At 42.0% G+C, this 21527-nt stretch overlaps 1 long non-coding RNA gene across 1 annotated transcript in view; it reads right to left on the bottom strand.

The window, feature by feature from the left end:
• The window catches only part of LOC134758244 (uncharacterized), a 92116-nt gene extending 73827 nt beyond the window's left edge, over positions 1-18289 (bottom strand). The window contains exon 1 of the long non-coding RNA XR_010133219.1: positions 18196-18289. This is a non-coding gene — a long non-coding RNA (uncharacterized lncRNA). The remainder of the gene's footprint in view (positions 1-18195) is intronic.
• Between the last annotated feature and the right edge of the window lie 3238 nt (positions 18290-21527).

Here is a 21527-nt window from a genome sequence, read left to right on the forward strand (position 1 = left end):
GATGTGTTTTAAGACAACAGTGTGGTGAAAAGGCCATAGCTTGGCAGCTCCTATAGCATGGAGAGTCACACACAGGATAGACAGGGCAACAGCCGTGGCATGAGCAACCTTACAGTATTAATCATTTACTTAACCATTTGAGACGAGTGCCTGCTGCCACTTTATCTATCTATGTAATCTATCTATCAATCTATCTATCTATCTATCATCTTTTTTTTTTGTTTTTTGAGATGGAGTCTCACTCTATCGCCCAGTCTGGAGTGCAATGGCGCGATCTCAGCTCACTGCAACTTCCACCTGTTGGGTTCAAGCAGTTCTCCTGCCTCAGCCTCCCGAGTAGTTGGGACTACCGGCACGCACCACCATGCCTGGCTAATTTTTTGTATTTTTAGTAAAGAAGGGGTTTCACCGTGTTAGCCAGGATGGTCTCTATTTCCAGACCTCGTGATCCACCCGCCTCGGCCTCCCAAAGTGCTGGGATTACAGGCGTGAGCCACCACGCGTGGCCCTATCTATGTTATCTATGTACCTATGTATCTATGTATCTATCTCATCTATTTAGTCTCATCATGAAGTCTCTATCTCAGATGCAGATACAATCTGCAGATAAATGCAACTGGCCAAAGCTAAGAAAGTAGGTGCTTTTGAATTGGCTGGGCCCTGCCACAATGGAGCAAGACAGGAGATACCCAGAGTTCCTGGTCCCTCCTTGCTCTCTCTTCCTTTGTGAGCCTGGTGACTGAGGTTTCAGGAAGACTCAAGCAGGGCTAGTCTGGGCCCCCATGGAGGGTTAGTAAGGTCTACTTAGGTACTGGTATTGTGTCCGGGATTGGTTCCTTCTGGTGAGTTCTTGGTCTCGCTGACTTCAAGAATGAAGCCGCAGACCCTCGCGGTGAGTGCTACGGTTCTTAAAGATGGTGTGTCAGGAGTTTGCTCCTTCAGATGTGTCGGGAGTTTCTTCCTCCAGTGGGTTTGTGGTCTTGCTGACTTCAGGAATGAAGCTGCATACCTTCACAGTGTGTTACAGCTCTTAAAGATGGGTGTGTCTGGGCAGGGCACGGTGGCTCACACCTGTAATCCCAGCACTTTGGGAGGCCGAGGTGGGCAGATCATGAGGTCAGGAGATCGAGACCATCCTGGCTAACACAAACCCCGTCTCTACTAAAAATACAAAAATTAGCCGGGCGTGGTGGCGGGCACCTGTAGTCCCAGCTACTCGGGAGGCTGAGGCAGGAGAATTGTGCGAACCTGGGAGGCAGAGCTTGCGGTGAGCAGAGATCATGCCACTGCACTCCAGCCTGGGTGACAGAGCAAGACTCCCTCTCAAAAAAAAAAAAAAAAAAAAAAAAGATGGTGTGTCTGGAGTTTGTTCCTTCAGATGTTCAGATATGTCCAGAGTTTCTTCCTTCCAGTGGGTTCGTGGTCTTGCTGACTTCAGGAATGACAGACCCTCCCTGTGAGTGTTAAAACTCGTAAAGGTAGTGTGGACCCAAAGAGTGAGCAGCAGCAAGATTTATTATGAAGAGCAAAAGAACAAATACCTTCCACAGCGTGGAAGGCGACCCGAGTGGGTCACCCGCCGCTGGCTGGGGTGGCCAGCTTTTATTCCCTTATCTGGCCCCACCCACGTCCTGCTGATTGGCCCATTTTACAGAGTGCTGATTGGTCCATTTTTACAGAGTGCTGATTGGTGCATCTACAAACCTTTAGCTAGACACAGAGCCCTGATTGGTGTGTTTACAATCCTTTAGCTAAACAGAAAAGTTCTCCAAGTCCCCACCTGACCCAGAAGCCCAGCTGGCTTCACCTCTCAGTATGTGTGATATAGCACATACTTTGCCAGTAGGGTTATCAGTGAATTTCTTGAGACTAACACCACTCTGAACTTTCAAATGTATGCCCATAAATGACTAAACATTTAAATGATGGCTTAGATATTCTCTCCATGTTCTCTTCTATCTGAGTACACTCCTCAATTGCCTTTGTGGGCTTTGCCTATCTTTCTTTTATTGGGGGCCCACCCATGGATTGGTCACCAGTCTACTCTAATTCACCCATTGACTAAGTTACTATGAAGATTCTAGCCTTCTTTCCTGAGCTACCGCCTCCTCTCTCTGGCACCTGAACCTCTCTTCCTAAATGTTTCATTAGTATTTCAAATGCAGTGTACATGAGGGAAAAACACCTCATCATTCACTTCCCGCACCTACTGCTTTTTTGAATTGACCTTTCTTGTGTATGCACTATATTTGAAAGGTTTCCAGTATCATATTTGTACTTTAAAAAAGACCATAACTTAGGTAAGTTAAGATGCATAATTATAAAACAGATACTCATGAAGACTTCCCTCAACTTTGGAATGAACACATTAACCAATATGATTGCATCTGTGTAGAGCTTCACTCCCTCAACCTTTTGACTCCTTCTCATAGCATATTAGTTTCCTATTGCCTCTGTAACAAATTCCCACAAATTTAATGGCTTAAAACCACAGAAATTTATTATCTTGCAGTACTGGAGAGCAGAAGTGTAAAGTGGGTCAGCAGGGCTGCATTCCTTCTGGGGGCTCTGGAGTTTATATGTGGGGGAGAAGCCATTTCCTTGCCTTTTCTAGCTTTCCAGGCTGAAGCATTCCTTGGCTCATTGCCCCTTCCGCCATCTTCAAAGCCAGCATCACATCTTCAAATCGCTCTTTCTCTATCTCTGACCTTTGCTTCTGAAACAAGCCCAATTTTCCCATAGAACTGATGTTTATGGTTTCTTTTGAATAAACATAGAAATTCACCCTCCCAGTCTTAAAACTTGCGAAAATTACATTTTTCTCACCTGCATTGCTTTCTCAGGAAACCAAGCATCAGGCCTCCCAGATAATATCAGGGAGCTGAAATTGACCAAATCACTGCATCTGGACAATGAAACGCCAGACCCCCGACCTGTGATGGTTGCCTGAGCAACCACCTGCTGCCTGTTGACACCTTCTTCCTTACCTCTCCCTAATTCCTGTTTTTCCCATACATGCTTACATTTCTTCCCTGCTATATAAACCCCTAATTTTAGTCGGTCAGGGAGATAGATTTCAGGCTCTCGTTTCCCATCTCTTTGGGATGGATTTGGATTTGGACCTATCAGGAGGTGGATTTCACACTGATCTCCTGTCTCCTTGGCTGCAGCACCCAATTAAAACCTTTTTCCCTGGCAATATTCATTGTCTCAGTGATCAGCTTTTTGTGTGGTGAGCAGCAGGACCTAGACTGAACCCCCAGCATTTCAGTAACACTTGCATGATCATCTATCCTCTCTGACTCTGACCATCCTGCCTCCCTCTTAGATTACAATGGGTTCACCCATGTAATCCAGGATAACCCTCCCATCTCAAGATCCTTAACTTAATCATATATGCAATGTCCGTTTGCCATGTAAGGTAACATAGTCACAAGTTCTGGGGATTTGGACATGGACATCTTTGGAGAGTCATTATTCTCTTACTACACATAGTAATTACCACTATCCTGAATTGTGTTACAATTTCTTTGTTTAAGATAGCATCGCCAAATAGGGATGTATCTTAACATTTTATTATTACCTTTTGTTTTAGAACTTCATAAAAATGATAAAATATAGTATGTAATCTTCTGTCTGCTTACTTAATATTATTACTCTAAGATTCACTCACATTACATGTAGTTCATGTATTTGTATTACTGTTTAAAACATGCTGTTAATGTACCTAAAATTATTCACCCATTCTGTAGTTGATATAAGTAGTACGTTACGAATATTCTTGTCTCCTGGAGAAGGAAGGTGCATGGGTTTCTCTAGAGTTTATATCTAGGAGTGGAATTTCTGGGTTATAAGTTATACTAAAGGATAAAATAGTGGCAAATTACTTTTTCAGTTATTTGACACTCCCAACACAGTACTATAAATGTTACAGTTTTTCCATGTCTTTGCCAACAAGCAATAGAGTAAGTCATTACTATATAGTAAGTCATTTCATTTTTAAAATTTGAACATTTCTATTACTTATGGGAGTAAGTATCTTTTCATATGTTTTCAGCCAATTGTGATTCCTCTTGGGACAAGTGCTTATTCATGTAGTTTGCCTATTTTCCCACTTTTAGGCCTTCTTTATATATTTATTAGATAAATCCTTCATTGGTTGGTTGTATTATGAATAAACAGCCAGACTGTGGCTTGTCTTTTTTTTTAAATTTTTTATAGTGTCTGAAATAACACAAAGAATCGGATTGTCAAATCAGACTCACACGAGTCAGAGTCTTACCCAGTATTAAGCTTTACTAATACAGGATACAGGTAATTTTGAGATGAAGCAAGGGAGGTCTGGAACCATCAGTGTCACTCTTCAGATCCTTAACTGCCCCACCGGATGCACTCTGTGCCCATAATTAATATATGAGGTCTCTAAGCAATGTGTGAGATTCACCTCTCTCATATAGAAGGAGGCTATTTGGAAAATAAAATGTACCCAATGATGCACCACAAATCTATAAATCTCAAATTTTGTTTACCATGATTAGTTCTAGATAGCCAGATACATCCTGCTAAAAGCACCCCATAGATAAGGAGCATTCTATTCACAAATTCCATTCGTTTGCCAAGATGTCTGTCAGTCGCATGTTGACAAGAGTAGGCCATCTTTCCTGGTCCCTGCTCCCCATTCTCCAGCTGGAGATAATGGATTGCAGCCCTGCTGCTTAACCCTTTATTTCACAATGTCTTTGATTAATATGTGTGATGTAAGGGAAGAATCCAATGTGTTTTTTTCTCTACTTGTAACCAGTTGTCTCAGCAACATTTGTGGAATTTTATGAAATCTTTTTTTTTGAGACTGTAATCTATATGCTACCCAATATTTGAAATAGACAACATTTGGGGACTTGCTTTATGAATTAGTATGTGGTCAAGATTTGAAATATTTCATTTGTGTTTGGTAAGATTGCGTATTCTTTCCAAAGATTATTATTAATTTACTTTTTAATTGACAAATACAAATTGTATATATTTATGGTATACAATGTATTTTGAGATATGTAGACATTGTAGAATGGCTAATCAAGCTAATTTACATATGCATTACCTCACATACCTTTTTTTGCGGTGAAAATACTTAAAATCTATTTTCTTAGCAATTTTCACATGTACAATACATTATTATTAACTATAGTCACCGTGTTGTACAATAGGTATCTTGAAGACTGTATTCTTTAGCTGTTAGAGGCAGAGTTCTATAACCGTCTAATAAATCAAGCTGATCAATCTTATATTTTTCAAATTTTTAGTTCACAAATCTTCACGAAGATTTATTGTGTTCTTGACTTATGAATAATTGAGATAGATGCATTGAAATATCTCAGTATGTTTGCTATTTCGCAATATTTCTCTGTGATTCTATTGATTTTTCTCTCTATATGTGAAGGTTTCATTATTGAGTGCATACAAGTTTAAAATTATTCTTTACCTTGGGTGAATTTCTTATAATTTAGTGATCCTTTCAATCCTGAATAATGCCTTTTGTCTCTGAGTTTATTTTTCTGCTATCAATATAACTATATCAGCTTATCGGCTTTTTAAAATTAACATTTGTCTCACCTTTTTTTTTCCTTTTACATTCAATATTTCTGAGTCCTTGTGTTTTAAGTGTGTCTCTTATAAAGGAGCCTATATATATATTTTTTCTGTTTTTCTTCTGGTCAGAAAATCTTTGGTTTGTTTAATCAATTTACATTTATTGTGATTACTGACATATGTATGCAGTGGTGTGATCTTAGCTAACTGCAACCTCCACCTTCAGGGATCAACTGATTCTCTCACCTCAGCCTCCCAGAGTAGCTGGGACCACAGGTGCATGACATCATGCCTGGCTAATTTTTGTATTTTTTTGTAGAGATGGGGTTTTGCCATGTTGCCAAGGCTGGTCTTGAACTCCTGGCCTCGAGCAATCTGCCTGCCTCAGCCTCCCCAAAATGCTGGGATTACAGGCCTGAGCCACTGTGCCTGGCCTTGAACTTGTTTTTATCATTATTTTTTCTGCTTTTCTTTTAAAAATTGATTGAATTTTGTTTTATTACAGTTTTCTATTTCATTTCTTCCCCACCTACTGGATTGAAAGTACAGACACAATTTCTATTTTTTAGATAGTGTATTTGAAATATTATTACTCATATTTAACAAGCATGAATAAGTAGTGGCAAAGTTCATGTCTTAGCCCATCTCCTGAACAATAAGATTAATTTAGGACATTTTGATTTCAATCACCCAATTTTCTTTTTCTTAGGATGTCTGTGAGATTTTACTTTGCTGTCTTTTGGCTTCTATTATTGCTGTTGAGAAGTTTGCTGTAAGTTTAATTGTTCTTTCTTTGTAAGTTATCTGTTTTTTCTCTCTGCTTGCTTTTAAGCCCTCTTTTTCTTTTGAGTTCTGCAGCACATAGTAATCTATATATGTCAGTATTGATTCTTTTTTTTTTTTTTTTTTTTTTTTTTTTTTTTTTTTTTTTTTTGGAGATGGAGTGTCACTCTGTTACCCAGGCTGGAGTGCAGTGGAATGATCTTGGCTCACCACAACCTCTGCCTCCCAAGTTCAAGCAATTCTCCTGCCTCAGCCTCCCGGGTAGCTTGGATTACAGGTGCCCGCCACCACGCCCAGCTAATTTTTGTATTTTTAGTAGAGACGGGGTTTCACCATGTTGGTCAGGCTGGTCTTGAACTCCTGACCTCAAGTGATCTACCTGCCTTGGCCTCCCAAAGTGCTGGGATTACAGGCATGAGCCACCGTGCATGGCCGATTTTTGTTTATTTATTTTGCTTAGCATGTGTTTTAGTTTTTGTACATGTGAACTTATATCTTTCATTATCTTTCTGGAAATTCTCACCCTTTATATCTTTAAATATTGCCTCTCTTTCATTATTTCTAGTTTTTCTTTCTGGAACTCAAAATAGGTATATGTAACATCTCTCATTCTATCTTTAATGTATCTTAAACTTTTGTTCATATTATCATCTCTTTATCTCTCTGTACTATATTCTAAAAAATGTTTTAAAATCCATCTTCCTGGCCAGGCACAGTGGCTCACATCTGTAATCTTAGCACTTTGGGAGGCTGAAGTGGGCAGATTGCTTGAGCCCAGAAGTTTGAGACCAGCCTGGGCAACATGGCAAAACCCCTTCTGTACAAAAAATACAAAAATTAGTCAGGTGTGGTGGTGCATGCTTGTAGTCCCAGCTACTCGGGAGGCTGAGGAGGGAGGATCACTTGAGCCCAGTAAGTTGAGGCTGCAATGAGCTCATGATCACACCACTGCACTCCAGTCTAGGCTACAGAGCGAGATTGTCTCAAAAAAAGAAAAAAAGAAAAATCCACGTTCCAGTTTATTATTTTCTCTTCACCTGTGTCTACTCTACTATTGAATACATGTATTATGTTTTATATTTTGACAATTGTAATTTTCACTTTAAAAAAGTTATTTGGTTATTTAATTTCACTTAATAATTTTAATACACTTTTCTCTTCATGCATGCTCATTTTTTTTTTTTCTTTGAGATGCAGTTTCGCTCTAGTTGCCTAGTCTGGAGTGCAATGGTGCAATCTTGGCTCACCGCAACCTCCGCCTCCCGGATTCAAGCGATTCTCTGCCTCAGCCTCCCTAGTAGCTGGGATTACAGGCACCTGCCACCATGCCCAGCTAATTTTGTATTTTTAGTAGAGATGGGGTTTCTCCATGTTGGTCAGGGTGGTCTAGAACTCCTAACCTTAGGTGATCTGCCCGTCTCAGCCTCCCGAAGTGCTGGGATTACAGGCGTGAGCCACCGCGCCTGGCCACGTGCTCATTTTTTTATTCCATCTTTCTTTTTTTTAAGCTATCATACACAATGTTTTAATACCACCCTGTATCAGATAATTTCAACTTCTGAAGTCTTTGGGATTTTAAATCTATATTTTACATGTCTGCTGTCTCTCATTTATGGCATTTTCCCCGCAATGTGTTTGTTTATCTTTGATTGTGAGTTCTTATTTGTTTGAAGACATTATTTCTGAGAAGACAGGGCATTTGCTTCTTCTAGTTACTAGGGCATCTGAATTCCCTGTGACAAATTCGCATCCTTCCAGTTTCCCTGGCCTGTTGTGAGAGTTTCACGTTCAGCTTCAACACCCTGCAGCTAGCCCAAGGCTTGAATTCACCAAGACAGTACATCACGGTGAAATTTGCATGTGGTTATGCCAAAGTTTTCTTTTCTTGCTTTTGAGAATAGTCCTTCATCCTGAGATCCCAGTAATGCATGAAGCATTTTGTTTTCATGTCTGATCTACTTGTTTGTAGTGGAGGACCTTGCAGAGTATTCAACACACTATATAGGACATGGACTTGCATTTCCTTTTTCAGGAAATGCCACTCAATCTGGATGTTAGTCTAGAAATACTTACAAACATATCTACCTCAGCTTTTCCAGGTCTGGCCTAAGCAATTTCTCATGGATCACTCAGAATCTTCCACCTAGACTCTGATTTTCTGACTCTATGCCTTCTAATGTACCCTCTACAATGTCACTAGACTTAGGGACTAGACTGACCTTTTAAAAAATATAAACCTCATCATGCCATTTCCCTGATAAATATCATTCCATGGCTTCCCATCACATTCTAAATAAAGATAAAATTTCTCAGCATGGTCCCCAGGTCATCATCTCTCTCTAGCCTCCCTTTAAAACTGGCCCAATTGTCCCATAGAACTGATTTCAATCATCCAGTAGAACTGATGTTTATGGTTTCTTTCAATAAACATAGAAATTAACTCACACAGTATTAAAACCTAAGAAACTTACATTTGCTTTATCTGAATTCCTTTCTCAGGAAACCAATCGTCAGATCTCCCAGATCATATCAAGCAACTGAAACTCACCAGATCACTGCATCTGGACAACGAGATGCCAGACACCCTCACTCTTCATGATTGCCTATCCGACCACCTGCTTCTTGTTGACCAGCTCATCTTCCTTACTCCTCCCTAATTCCTGTTTTCCCGCACATGGTTACATTTCTTCCCTGCTATATAAACTCCTGAATTTAGTTGGTGAAAGAGATGGATTTGAGACTGATCTCCCATCTCCTCAGCTGTAGCATCCAATTAAAGCCTTCTTCCCTGGCAATACTCATTGTCTCAGGGATTGGCTTTGTGTGGCAAGCGACGGGACCTAGACTGAAACCCTGCCATTTTGGTAACATCATGTGTCTCATACACCCCTTGACCCAGCATTACCAACCTCGTAGCCTTTCCAGAATGGTCTCTGCCCTCTTCCAGGGCAAAATGACTTCTCATTAGCTGTAAGTTATCAGATCCCTTTGTTTAAAAGTCTGTTTATTCTTCCTCCTAAGTAATGACTCTGCTTTGAAGACCAATTATCTTTCAACTCACAACATTTGTGAAAGCTGAATATTACACAAGTGGGAATGAAAGAAGAAATCCCCAAAGCCAATTTTAATATACTCTATAACCAATTTATTACTGAAAAAAATTCTAATTGCGGGAAGAACTATCCAAGGATGAAAGCTTAATTAAATTGTGATCCTGGAAGCCGGAGCTTTTTAATTAAAAAAATGAAACTGTAGAATAACACTCTCTCCAACACTCACACATTTTAGACTGTCAGCCAGGGTAAGTTGTGTGTAATGTTCAGTGTGAAGGGGCTGTTTGAGATGCGTAATTCTTTTGCTTACTGCAAATCTGTCAAGTAAGTTAAAAACTGTGGGCTCCTGGGCTCCCCAAAGTAGAAGGTAATCAATATATTAAATCTAAAACTTAGTTAGATTTAATAAGAATGTTTAGTCAATTGAGTAAAAACAAAAAAGATTATTTTTTGAGAAAAATCTATCAACTTGAATTTTTGTATCACATAAATAAAACAATCGATTGATTAGATATTTCCCATTGTTCTCATTGTGCAGCAGTCTCAGAGTGAATAGACAACTCAGGCGACGGATTTGGACTCTGAAGTCATGAGAACAAGAGCACAGAATCAGTAGATTTGGCCTTATGACCTTGGGCTAGTTACTTATATTCTAAGTCTTCTCATAGAGTTGATGGTGACAATTAAACAAGGTAACACATAGCAAACACCTACCATAGTATCTAACACAAAGTAGGAACTTAAAAATGATTTAGAAGACTGGCGGAGTGGCTCGCACCTGTAATCCCAGCACTTTGGGAGGCCGAGGAGGGGGAATCACTTGAAGTCTGGAGTTCAAGACCAGCCTAGCCAAATGGTGAAAACTCCTCTCTATTAAAAAAAAAAATTAACTGGATGAGGTGGCGGGCACCTGTAACCCCAGCTACTCAGGAGGCTGAGGCAGGATAATCACTTGAACCCAGGAGGCAGAGGTTGCAGCAAGCAGAGATTGTGCCACTGCACTCCAGCCTGGGCAACAGAGGGAGACTCTGTCTCAAATAATTAAAAAAACCAAAAAAGATTTAGAAAACTTCCACACCAAAGAGTGTAATACAAAATTAACTGCCATTTTGTGACCTCTATTTGGAGGGAAATAATTTTTAAAAAAACCGTAGAAACAACTAGGGTGGATGCAAATTTAAAAAGCGATCACGAGGTTACCGTTAATGAATCAAAAACACCAGTGTTCACTAATTATCGCCATTTTATATGAAGTTCTTCTAAAAAGAGTGTTTCTTGTATGAATAAGTTATTTTTATTTCTTATAATGAAACCTCTGAGGTCTAGCCATACCATCAAAATGTTAAAAGATTTTCATTCAGTTAAATTATGTAATGTGAAAATGAATCATGGCCAGGAGACTGATGGCCAGTGTAATTCTGGTGAGAAATTATGTTGCACACATTGGTTTATTTAGTTAGAATTTTCTTTGGGTAATAAAATTAGTGTTATATAAAAATTAGTTGTATCTAACCTCATGTAGACTGCCATAAATGACTCTTGCAAGTTCAACATCCTGAGCAACTGTGACAAATCCCACGGAAGGCAATTTTACAGTAAACCAGGGCTACCCAAGACATGGTGAGAATGAGTTGTTGTGGATGACCGAAAGCTCCAGATAGCTGATATAAAATAGCAAAACAATGAATACTTCATTTGGATTGGAATATTTTCTAACTGTATCATACATTTCTTTCTTTTCTTTTCTTTTGTGAGACACAGTCTCACCCTGTTGCCAGGCTGGAGTGCAATGGCACGATCTCAGCTCACTGCAACCTCTGCCTTCCAGGTTCAAGCGATTCTCCTGCCTCAGCCTCCTGAGTGGCTGGGATTACAGGCACGCACCACCACACCCAGCTAATTTTTTGTATCTTTAGTAGAGACGGGGGTTTCACCAGGTTGGCCAGGCTGGTCTCGAACTCCTGACCTTCTGATCTGCCTGCCTTGGTCTCCCAAAGTGCTGGGATTACAGGCATGAGCCACTGCGCCCAGCCTATTTTCTTTTCCCTCTGTCCTTTTTCTTTTCTCTTCTCTTCTCTTTCTTTTCTTTTTCTTTCTTTCTTTCTCTCTCTCTCTCTCTCTCTTTCTTTTTCTTTCTCTTTTCTGAGATGGGGTCTTGCCCAACCTCTTTTCTTTTCTCCCCTTCCTTCCTTCCTTCCCTCCTTCCTTCCTTCCTTCCTTCCTTCCTTCCTTCCTTCCTTCCTTCCTTCCTTCCTTCCTTCCCTCCCTCTCTCTCTTTCTTTCTTTCTTCTTTTCTTTTTTGAGACAGGGTCTTGCTCTATCACCTAGGCTGGAGTATACAGTGACAGAATCATAGCTCACTGCAGCTTCAACTTCCTGGGCTCAAGGGATCCTTACTCCCTCAGCCTCCCAAGTAGCTGGGACTACAGGCACACACCACCACACCCAGCTGATTTTTTTAATTTTTATTTTTTATGTTTATTTTTGTAGAGACAGGGTCTTACTATATTGCCTAGGCTGGTCTTGAACTCCTGGGCTCAAGCAATCCTCCTGCCTCAGCCTCCCAAAGTGCTGGGATTACAGGCATAAGCCACTGCACCCAACCTATTTTTTTTAATTATTAGACAGATCATATATGGATTATAATGCAAGTTTTTCTGGATGACTCATGATGTATCCTTTTTTGGCCTGGATGCTAAGGAATCAGACCTTGATCTTGGTATTTGAATTATTCCCTCCATGTCACTCATGGGTTCACTTTTCTTCTTATGGATTTGCCAAAAGCACAAGACATTAATTCCAATGACTTGTCACAGGGTGTTGTTTTGGCAGCAATACTACCCAGGTCCACAAAGATGGCGGCTAGAGCAGGTCCATCACACACCAACATCTCCTCTTGTCATTTATCCAGAGTCTGTAATCTGGTCTCTGTGTTCATACAGTGTTCAACCAGAAAAAGAATTCAGGGGACTGGGGAGGGGCGTAAAGAACCATGGTCCTTGTCTTCACCAATTTCTTCTGGTCAGTTGAATGTATTTTGCAAATCTGGAAGGATCTCACTCAAAATGCCCAGGTCACATATTCATTGTTTAGCTTAGATGTATGATGCCATTTCTCCTCTAAGTGCTAGCAAGCTGGGTGTGGCGGCGGAGTCAGTATGTTAGAACTGGCCTTGGTTGCTGCCATTGCTACATTAACTTGCATCATAAATGAGTAAGAAGGACAGATAAATGAAAATACCTAAACTTTTAAAAGGGATCTAGGACATGAGTTTGAAAACTGTGGCTTCTGGGCCAAACCCAGCCTGCTACCTGTTTCACATTGCCCACAAGTTATGAATGATTTTTACATTTTTAAATGGTTGAAAAAAACTTAAAATAAGAATAATGTTTTGTGGACGGGCGCGGTGGCTCACGTCTGTAATCCCAGCACTTTAGCAGGCTGAAGCGACTGGATCACTTGAGGTCAGGTGTTTGAGACCAGCCTGGCCAACATGGTGAAACTCTGTATCTACTAAAAATACAAAAAATCAGCTGGGCATGGTGGCGAGCACCTGTAGTCCCAGCTACCTGGGAGGCTGAGGAAGGATAATTGCTTGAGCCTGGGAGGCAGAGGTTGCAGTAAGCTGAGCTTGCAATGAGCTAAGCTTGCACCACTGCACTCTAGCCTGGGTGACAAAGTGAGACTTTGTCTAAAAAAAAAAAAAAAAAAAAAAAAAAAAAAATTGTGATAAGTGAAAATTACATGAAATTCAAGTTTCAGTATCCATAAATAAAGTTTTATTGGACCACAGCCATGTCCATTCACTTATGTATCCTCCATGGCTGCTTTCATACCATAACCTCAGAGTTGAGTGATTGTGACAGAGACCATATGGCTGGCAAGGCCTAAAATATTTACTCTTTGGCTTTTTACAGAAAGTTTGCTGACTACTGGTCTAGAAGAATAAATTTTCTTTGTTTTCTGCTTAGAAATTCCTTTTTTGGACTGAGAAGTAGGGCTATTTCCATGCTTATACAGGCTCATCCACTCTTATAAATAATGGTGAACAACTGTCTTCACATCGCATGGTTGAAATACCAAGTATATTTGTGCATGTGTGTGTTTATGTATACAGGCACTAAGTATTTACAATACCTAAGTGTATTTCAATCTGACCATCACATGTGATGATAATTATTAACATAAATTATTCTTGTGAAAGGATAATGTTTATTAAGTCAAAAATTTTAACAATACAATTTTCATAACCTTCCCCCTATTCAATCAAGGGCATCCACTTGCCTCCAGATGTTTAGAATTTGTTAAAACAGGAAAGAGGAAGAAAAGGTCAATGCTCACATTTTGGCTACCAATTTGGAATTTCTTTTGTAAGTTCATAGGGAGACAATGGTCTTGAGACAGTTGAACATTTTCTCAATTCCTTAAGCTCTCCTTTATGTATTAAGAGCTATGCCTGTGTGACTTCGGTTTATTAAAAGTGATAGTTAGCATGCCTGTAATCCCAGCACTTTGGGATGTTGAGGTGGGCAGATCACTTAAGGTCAGTAGTTTGAGACCAGCTTGGCCAACATGGTGAAAACCTGTCTCTACTAAAAATACAAAATTAGCCAGGTGTGGTGGCATGCATCTGTAGTCCCAGCTACTCGGGGGGCTGAGGCAGAAGAATCACCTGAACCAGGGAAGCAGAGGTTGCAGTGAGCTGAGATCGTGCCACTGCACTCCAGCCTGAGCTACGGAGACTCCATGTCCAAAAAAAAAAAAAAAAAAAGTCATGAGAACTCAGTAAATGATGTCAGTGAAGTTCCTGATCCATGGAAGAAAAGAGAAAGCCTGTCCCTCTTGGCCGCAGTGGAGTGTGTGGTAAAAGAAGGGGTAGAAAGTTAAGAAGCAATTGGTGAGACAAGTGTATTCTGGTTACTTCTTTCCAAGTCCATGTGAGATGGGAGGGTAGCAGAAACTTCATGGTAAGGTCAAAAGCAGAGTGGGGTTTGCCTCTTTCTCTGTTTCAGCTCTTGGGGGAGTCAGCCATGATGTGGGCCCTGCTTGCTGCCAAGTGAGGAAAGCAGTTAAAATGGCAGTGAGAGGTGGCCAAGCAGATAAAGAGATTCAACTAGCACTTTGGAACCTGTCTAGGTTTGTGTGGATTGTGGAGGGATTTGAAGGGTTCCTCAAGCTGTATGGGGAAGCATGGAAGATAGCTGATGTGCCGGCTGGTGGCTTTGCCATGGTGTATTAGTACATTTTCATGCTGCTGATAAAGACATGCCTGAGAATGGGAAGAAAAATAGGTTTAATGGACTCACAGTTCCACATGGCTGGGGAGGGCTCACAATCATGGCAGAAGGTGAAAGGCCTGTCTCACTTGGCAGGAGACAAGAGAAAAGAGCTTGTGCAGGGGAACTCCCCTTTATAAAACCATCAGATCTTGCGAGACTTATTCACTATCATGAGAATGACCCACCCCCATGATTCAATTACCTCCCACCGGGTCCCTCCTACAACACGTGCAAATTGTGGGAGTTACAATTGAAGATGAGATTTGGGTGGGGACACAGCCAAACCATATCACAAGGTGAGGGTGATTTACCCTGTGGTCAATGACCAGGGGTCAACTGCTCATTACAAGCTAGACAGGGGTGCAGGGAGGATAGCAATATCCACAGCACCCATGAAAGCCAGAGTGGGGCAGGCTGGGAAGGGAGGGTCATGGGCCCTTTCCAAGCCTCGAAATAAACCAAGTGCTTGCCAACCACAGACTTCTTCAGTGGATTCCTCCCAGAAACTGGGTCAGACTAGCGCCCCTGCACAGGCAACAGTGAGATCCGGAGAACAGCGAGGGCAGTCAGACTCTCTTGCCCTCCCAGGGCAAGGTAAGCTAATTTTCTCCCCTACCCCTTACACTCAGGGGTGAAGACCAGGGGGCAAAACAGCCCTCCTAAAGAGATGAGCCTCAAACTAAGTGAATAAATAATCCAGAGAAACTCTCTTAAAGTAGAAGAGTCTGATACACTTTTTTTTTTTTTTTTTTTTGAGACGGAGTCTTGCTGTATCACCAGGCTGGAGTGCAGTGGCGCGATCTCATCATGAAATCGAATCTGCCTTTAATTTGTTGTGTGATGTACTCTCTATTTTCTAGTGTTCTCTAGGTTTGAAAAAATGCCATTTATGTCCCATGAAATTGATTTCATGACCCATCTGATGTGTTGTGACCTACAGCCTGAAACACACTGCCCCAAAGGCCTAATGAGGTGGATGGAACATCTCATTATACATGATACAGTTCCGGATGCTGTGCTTTCACATCCTTCTGTTTTCCTAGCTTCACTGTCCCAATAACTACAGGCAGCAGCCATTTATTAAAGCTCTCTCCATAATATTTATCATAGCAGTCAAGATGCCTTCAGTTATATGTGATCAAAACCCAATCCAAGGCGAGTCACAGTGGCTCACACCCGTAATTCCAGCACTTTGCAAAGCCAAGGTGGGAGGATCGCTTGAGCTCAGGAGTTTGAGAGCAGCCTGGGCAACATAGCGAGATCCTGTCTCCACAAAAAAATTTAAAAATTAGCTAGGTGTGGTGGCATGTGCCTGTGGTTTCAACTACTTCAGAGGCTGAGATGGCAGGATCACTTGAGCCTGGGAGGTAGAAGCTGCAGTGAGCTATGATCGCAACATTGCACTCTAGCTTGGGTGACCCTGTCTCAACAAACAAATAAACAAACAAACAAGCAAAAAAAGAGCCCCTCAAACTCCAGTCCAGACTGAATTAAGCTGAAAGTCAGTGTATTGTCTTATGTCATAGGGATGAGCAGCACAGTGTTACCTGCAAGTGCAACTGGGTCCAACATTTTAGGTCTCTCTCTTTTGCTTCTCTTGCCTCTGAGTTGGTCTTATTCTCACTTAGGCCTAGTCTACAAGGCAGGGAGCATGTCTTTGACTCCCCCAAGCACACAGTTCACAATGTAGAAGGAGAAGCCCCACCCAACCCCACTGTCCACATAACACATCTTGTGGACAGATGGGCCCAGAGAAATAAGGAATTCTGATTGCTTCAGCAAGATCTCAGGCCCAACCCGTGGCCAGGAGTGAAGCACTGACTGACAGTCTCTCTAAGCCAACACAGGATGGGAGAAAGTCGGGTACTCTTATTAAAATAAGGGAGAGGAATTCTGCTCAGACCAGGAGAAAAATCAAGCAAGATAGATTAGAAAGATAGGTCCTTATGGCAGATGTAAATCATTCTCTTATCAATAAAGTAACCTAAATTTAGAACCAGACAGTAGGCCAGGCACGGTGGCTCACACCTGTAATCTCAGCACTTTGGAAGACCAAGGCAGGTAGATTATTTGAGCTCAGGAGTTTGAGACCAGTCTGGGAAATGTGGAAAAACCCTGTCGCCACCAAAAATGCAAAAAATTAGCTGGGTGGGCTTGGTGTTGCGTGCCTGTAGTGCCAGCTACTTGGTAGGCTTAAGTGGGAGGATTGCTTGAGCCCGGGAGGTAGAGGTTGCAATGAGCCAAGATAGCACCACTGCACTCCAGCCTGCGTGATGGAGTGAGACTCTTTTTAGGACGAGGGGAGGGGTGTAGCATATACACTAAAGAGTTACTGAATCTCGGCTAGGTGCAGTGGCTCACGCCTGTAATCCCAGCACTTTGGGAGGCTGAGGCAGGTGGATCACCTAAGGTCGGGAGTTCGAGACCAGCATGACCAACATGGAGAAACCCTATCTCTACTAAAAATACAAAAATTAGCCGGGCATGGTGGTGCATGCCTGTAATCCCAGCTACTCGGGAGGCTGAGGCAGGAGAATCACTTGAACCTGGGAGGTGGAGGTTGTGGTGAGCTGAGATTGCGCCATGGCACTCCAGCCTGGGTGACAGAGCAAAGCTCTGTCTCAAAAAAAAAAAAAAAAAAAAAAAAGGAAGAGTGACTGAATCTCAGTCTTTGACATGCTTAACTGCAATAGCATTGCAGACAGCTACAACTTTGGTTGCTACTTCAATTCCAATTCAAGTAGAGAAACCAAGAAAGATGCTAAGAACAAGATTTCTTTTTGTCTTTGATGATAAAAAGTACATTAAAGAAGTACAAAATGAGGGTGATTACAGAATGAGTGGTTGAACAAAATCAGCAGGTGGAAATATGAAGCAGAAAGAATCATCAAAGTACAATTATGATAGGACGAAGGGCATGCCAGGTGTTAAGCATTTTGAATCGTCATTAATGAAGACAGCACTATTGACCCATTTGCTGTGGGAGGGTATCACGTTGACTTCACTTGCCACACTGCATAATCTGATTGTATCTATTACATCCAACTTTTCTGGCTGATGTCCTTGAATAACTTACAGCAGGTGTTTGCAAGCCAGGGTCAAGTGTGCATTCTGTACTCCCGATACAGAGGAAACGTTGTTGACCCACAGGAACGGAAATCAAGACCTTTGCCTTACTGGCTCTTTAAGTTACCAACAGAGCTAACCAAACCCAGACTACCTGAGAAGGAGAAAAATTAAAATAAGAGATACCTTTGGCAAGCAATTACATAACAGCTTTCAAAAAAGAACGCTGCAAAAATGTAAATCATTTCCACATGATTTACAAACTTTAAAGGTGACTTAAAAATTCTCAAAACATTCTGTTATGGCTGGTAAAAGTGAAAAGGGAAGTAAGAAGACAGAAACAAGACCAGAACCCTCTGTGTTTTCTTTCTCCTCCATAAAATATTTCCCCCACCAAAAGCACACATGGCCGCTGAGCAGCAACTTACCATTTTTCCAGGGTCAGTTCACTTTTCGTGCTGCTCTAAACCCTGCTGAAAGCCAGCTCCTCGGGGAGCCCCAGGAATGGGGGCTGGCCTCTCTTCAGTCTGCAAGCACTCAGAAGGAAATGCCCCTTGCTGAGAAAGGGGTGGTGTTAGGGGAGAATCCATCTACTGTCAAGGAAATTTCAATTAAATATGGATGCCAATTAATTTAATTTATATTTCTGCATGAAAAATGTCATTCTATTATACATGCACTGGAAGGATGCCAGGAGCCCAAGTTAATAAATTACATCTCTACTGACATAATATGGAATCACAGACTAATCGGATACTTATTAAATGCCCACCTGTGCTTGGGGCTACACCTTGTAGAAATCCAGCTGAAATAAGGTCTGTCCAGTAAGGCCTGTCCTTACACTGATCATCTGACACCCACTCTTATCCTCCTCTTCTCCTAGCTTTGGGCATGTCTCAGGAGAACAACTGTAAAAATGAATAATCAACATTCAATTGCCAGTCGTTATGAATGGGCATATTTAATGAATAAGGGAATGAATGAAGGGGAACTGTAAATAATCTATTCAAATTAATCGGGGAACAGGCCTACTCTGGTTAGCAGGAAACTTGCCATGATTATTTGATTACAGATTCAAATCAGCTGGTGGTGGGTAATAATAATACCTACTGGTTATGAAGTGCCAACTCTGTGCCACAATCCATGTTTTATTTTGCATCCTTGCTACATGTTTTATTTTGAATCCTTACAATAATCATTCAAGGTAAGGATTACTCCTTCCCACACCCCTCATTTTAGAGACACAAAAGCTGAAGTGCAGTACACAGAAATGACCTTGCTCAAGGTCATGTGATTAGTAAGAGGCACTCTCTCCTGTCCTGGCCGATTTTCTTTGCATCATACCTCTGTTCTCTAGGACAAGTGTCAGCACTCTCTCCATGGGGGATGGGCTGGTGACTGCCCTATTCTGGCAGTGCTGACACACTGGAGAGTTCTTCATGCACTACAGTTATGATTAAATCACCAGGAGATGACTCTGTAATACCCCCTGCCTGGGAATTCATCCTGCTCTCCTCTGCTGCAGTTCTGTATAGTCGTGAAACGGATGTCACTCAGTTGCAACAAGTTCTCGAGTAGCCACTCATTGTTTTAGCCAGTTATTTATTCACCATTCACTAAGCACCCACTATGTGCTAGGTCCTAGGATCCAATAAAGTAAAAGGAGGTCAGACTAATGGGGAAGACAGATGCCCTAACACAAAATTGCAGTGTGTGTGGTTGAATACTATGGAATTGCTAACGTTCCTTTTGTTGTTTATTCAATCAATCCTTATACTCTGTATGAACACTTACAGAGTCTCTATGACATACTGGACAACAGGCCCGTTCTCACATTTTCAAGCCAGGGCAGGAAAAGTCATGAAAGCCATCAGCCTGAGTCTGTTCTTCTGACTTCCTCTTTCTTCCCATACCTGACTTCATCTTGCACTGCAAGGGGCCTCCCATGTATGTGTCTGGGCATCCCAGCCTATGTGTACAAATTTTGAAACACCTCCCGCTAGAACCTCTTAAAATCAGGAAGAGGCTTCTGTGCAGCCTAGAAGCAACTTTTGGCCTCTTTGAGTAGGGAGTGCTGGGATCCAGGACCCAGAGAGTGGTACAAAAAGGGAGGGAATGGGCTTTGGGTGGGCACTGCCCTCTGGCTCTATTCACTCTTTCCCCTGTGGCTGCAGACAGGGCAGAGGAAGGCCAGAAGGCTTCAGAGTATGGTCCTCAATGCAGCCACTTGGCATCACCTGGAAACTCATTAGAAATGCAGAATCACAGGCCCCACTGCAAACTTTGTGAGAGTCAGGTCTGCTTTTTTTTTTTTCTTTTTTTGAGATGGACTCTTGCTCTGTCACCCAAGCTGGAGTGCAGTGGCGTGATCTCAGCTCATTGCAACTTCTGCCTCCCGGGTTCAAGCAATTCTCCTTCCTCAGCCTCCTGAGTAGCTGGGATTACAGGTGCACGCCACCACGCCCGGTCAATTTTTGTATTTTTAGTAGAGACGAGGTTTCACCATGTTGGCCAGGCTGGTCTCAAACTCTTGACCTCAGGCTATCCGCCCGCTTCGGCCTCCCAAAGTGCTGGGATTACAGATGTGAGCCACTGTGCCCGGCCAGATCTACATTTTAACAAGATTCCCAGGTATTTCATGGCCTTTTGAGAAACACTCTCTAAGGGCCCTAGCTTAATCCCCTCTTTTGGTAAATGAGGAGACTGAGGCTGCCTGAAACACAGGGCAGGAAGAGGGGCCTGGCCTGGGGCTGGGTTGCCCAGGTCTGAGAGTGTCCTTCTGGGCACCTTGCTATTCTCTAGGGTAAACATGCGGCACAGCAAATTTCAGAGAAAACACCTTTCCAGTAACTCAGATTGAGAGGGGCCTGGAGTAAGAGATTTACAACAAGTGATCCAAGGAAGAGAATTCCATGAAGTCATGGGCAAGGTAATTAAAGGAAAATTAAATTAAAGTGTTTTTTTCTGAATTAAAGGAAAGTGATAACAAGTCACTGCACAAGCAAACTTGAGGGAGGGTTGAGGAACTCTTGTTTTTCATTTTGTTTCTGAGGCCAATGCAAATGAGCTGGAGTAGACGCTTCCATAGTCCAGTGAACTGCCCTTTTTTGTTTTTGTTTTCTGCATTCCTTTAGCCTTCCTCCTTTTTCCTCAGTATATTTTAGTTCCCAAACCTTTCTGATCCATGTGGCCCTTCACTTCCCTGCTTTTGGTTTTCTCAAATCATTCACTCAGCTCCAAAGAATATAAAAAAGATAAGTCAACAGAACAATTTTTTTCTTTTTTATTTTTTTTGAGACAGGGCATCACTGTTCACCCAAGCTGGAGTGCAGTGGTGCCACCGCGGCACACTGCAGCTTCCACCTCTTGGGTTCAAGTGATCCTGCCACCTCAGCTACCCCAGTAGCTGGGCCTACAGACATGTGCCGCCATGCCCAGCTAATTATATTTTTATTAGTAGAGATAGGGTCTCACCATGTTGCCCAGGCTGGTCTTGAACTCCTGAGCTCAAGGGATCCTCCCTCCTCGCCCTCCCAAAGTGCTGGGATTATAGGCATGAGCCACCATGTCTGGCCAGAACAAAGTTTAAAAATATGGTCAGCAAATATGTCCTAAGAATATTAAATGCATTGGTTGGGCGCAGTGGCTCATGCCTGTAATCCCAGCACTTTGGGAAGCTGAGGTGGGCGGATCACCTGAGGTCAGAAGTTCGAGACCAGCCTGGCCAACATGGTGAAACCCCATCTCTACTAAAAATACA

The sequence above is a fragment of the Gorilla gorilla genome, chromosome 3, assembly GCF_029281585.2.
Source record: "Gorilla gorilla gorilla isolate KB3781 chromosome 3, NHGRI_mGorGor1-v2.1_pri, whole genome shotgun sequence".
NCBI classification, from domain to species: domain Eukaryota; kingdom Metazoa; phylum Chordata; class Mammalia; order Primates; family Hominidae; genus Gorilla; species Gorilla gorilla.